The following is a 3,231-nucleotide window of genomic DNA, read 5'->3' as shown; positions in this document are numbered from 1 at the left end:
GGAAATGAAGAGGAAAGGACAGAAGTCCCAGCCTCACTCCAACTCCTGACTCCCGTGGCTGGCTTTTGTTACTGGTGCCTTGATTTGGAGAAGTTATGTGCACTGGTGATTGAGAAATCAAGGAGAGACCATCTCAGGAGTTCTCAGGCTACATGATTTACTGTGAGTGAATACACATGTGATATCTGTTTCCACCAACTGTAGCATGGAGCACCTGATCCAGCTCCAGGAAGGCTAAAGGCAAGGTCAATGTATGAATGCTGGTGACAGATGAGGGGATTATAGCATAGCATCGTTGCTGTGGGTGGTCTACTTTGTCTTTCCTCTGCGCTGACTCCTAGAATTGGAAGTATTTCTCGCTGCGAGACTGTGAGGCTGTCTGCTTAGATTCTCTTTAGAAGCATGACAAAGCAGTGTCTCCATTAGATAACCGCCAGAGCACCCCCTGCTCAGAGATGCTCTCTGGTTGACCGTGTCCTCCTTTCCAGTGTGCTTTTAGTTGAGTGATGGATATACTTGATTCTGACTTTGCTTGGCATTAGGTATGAACTCATGTTCAGTCTTGGGAGCTGTCAGTGGGTGCTCTAAAAGTAGGAGACTAAAGCATCGAAGAAGGGAGGGCCTCAGAGTGAAGACCATGTCTCAGTGTTTTAGATGACTATTCTAGCAAAACTGATTGAAATGGGGGGGGGGGAGTGCAAAGTCTAAGGAGAAGCCCCTCCACCTCTTCTCTGAAAGGCTTACATCTTTGAAAACTTTCATATTGTATCAAAGATACTTCCAACTGATATTAAAAGTATGAAACATAGAATGACAAAGCTCATTGTGTTCTGAGTCAAAACATCAAAGAGTTGTATGAGATTTTGATTATATGTGTATATGGAAGTATGGATAGATTGATATGTACCTTCCAGCAGAGAAAACTGGAGAGTGGGTGGTCATACATGGAGCTCCCAAGACTGATCAGAGTAAAAGACCTGGTTTCTGTGTTTAAGACAGAACCAACAAAAACTTAAGGCAGAGAGCTATGGAGCATTTATGACAAGTGCCAAGGGAAAAACAGATGGCACCAAAGTCGTGACAGGAAAGCTGGGATCCATAGAGCAGTGGTGCTACAGATGAAAACAAGTCAGTGAGTTTCTGCATGACCAAATCTTCAGTATCTGTGACTTCAAAGCCAATTTTGGTTCTGGACGAAGCTCTGATCCTATTCCCAACTCCAACTTTACCTGGACAGATAAATACTAATAGGTCGATATCATTTACTATGCCATCGGACAAGAGATTCAAGCATCTTTGCTAATAAGAAAAGGTTAAAAACTCCTAGGTGCTGTGAGGAAGCAGTTTCCCTAGAGTCCTTTGGCAACATTTGAACCTCTTTCTGCTCCATGCTCTGTTCTAAGAATGCCCTGTACTTGACATAAGCCCCACCCCCACCCCCCGCGGAAATTGCAAATGTCTTCTTTGGAGCTTGTGTCCTTTGCGTGTGAGTTTCATGGATCCAGTGGGGAAAGACAAGATGCTCATTAAGTGACCTTTTTCTTTTTTTGGCCTAGACAGAGCCCTTCGAGTCATCTCCAGTTTCAGGGCTGGAGATGGAGACTGATACTGGAGTGGAGTTCTTACGCAATAGTCACATACTTTTTATGGTTTTGTTCTACATATAACTTGGGATTCTTAAAAAGGGAGTTTGTGGGAGGGCAGGATTCATGGATTTGGGATTCTGTACCTTGGCCAAAGGCAATTTTCTCTATGCCTTCTTGTCACATCATGATTTATGACCCATAGAATATGAAGAGGTAGAACAAGGGATTTGGACAGAGTTGAGATGCCAGCAACTAAGAGGACCACAGAAATCAGGACATTTGCTCATTCATCCTCAGTCACGCAAACAAGGCACTTGCCAGTACTACACAAAATGGAGTTGCAAATGTACCTAGGAGAGGATCCCTTTTATCAAAGCACTCATGATTTAGGATGGCTGACAGATTTCAAAATGAATGGTTATTATCAGCTAGAGGAGAGCCACAAGGGAGGGTTAGAAGCAGCAGCAACTGCGAAGGCCGACCTCTGTCTCCCTCATGAAATCCACCTCCATGCACCTCTTCTGTCTTTTCATTTTTCTTTTTGTAGTCATTATTCTTAATATGTAAGAAAACACAGGATAAGTTGCAATAAATAGAGATTCTACTATTCAAAGCTTTCCTAACTTGAAAAGACACATAGAGCAGTAGTCAGTAGATAGTCCTAGCCTCAGTTTCTCTTAGAGAGAGAGAAAGAGAGAGAGAGAGAGAGAGAGAATGAATTTATGTTTACTTCTCTCAACTTCAAATAGCAAGTAGCACTGGCCAGTGTTGCTTGTCAAGGGAGTTTCCAAAGGGGCAGCAAGATCTCTCTTGTACCCAGCTGACTCACTTAGCTAAGATGGCTGACAAATTGTTATTGCCTGTTAGTGTAGAACCCTCAGCTAGAACCCTCAGTGAGGGTCCTGATTCTCCTGTACATGGCTGGTTTGGAATTCTTCCAACACAGTGCTTGGGATACAGGTCTGAATCCCTAAAACAAACATTCCAAGAAGATAAGGCTCTGTTCTCCCTACTGTTCTCTAGGCCTGAATCAGTCCTATGGCCCCATCCCAGGCAACTAGAGGGGAGGAGGGACACAAATTTCAGATACTGTAATGCAGGCTTTGTTTGGGGAAGTGACTGAAGTTGTGGACTCATCATTGTCCACGGCCACCAAAGTGAGCTTTCCTACCACCAGATTTCGACGACCTCAGAATACAGCTCTCAAGACATTTGGTTCTTGTGTTCATTGCTATAGGTTCTTATGAATTATTCCTTGAATCAATGCAGGCATGATCTTTAAGTAGCCAAAAACCTTGGCTGAAGTGTTCTTTCTCTCACCCTCACTTTCCAAAATATAAACATTTGATATTAACATAAAAAGTGGTCATGCTCGGTGCATTGATGATTAGTGTTCAACATGAGTAGTTTTCACAAATGGCCTATACTATCTAAATGCACTCTCTAAAAATGTCTATATTACCTAAAAATGATTTTATCAGATCCCTTTGTTCCTACTATACAAACAACTTTTGTGGGTTTTTTTTTGTTTTGTTTTTAGTTTGTTTTGACAATGAATGGACTTTTCAAAAGCAACAAGATAGGAATTGTATTTTACCTGTAGGTGTACAACCCTTGCATTAAAGAATAAAAGCTTTATTTGAAA

Source organism: Mus caroli, chromosome 15 (genome assembly GCF_900094665.2).
Source record: "Mus caroli chromosome 15, CAROLI_EIJ_v1.1, whole genome shotgun sequence".
Lineage (NCBI taxonomy): Eukaryota > Metazoa > Chordata > Mammalia > Rodentia > Muridae > Mus > Mus caroli.
Note: the sequence above shows the minus strand (reverse complement) of the source record.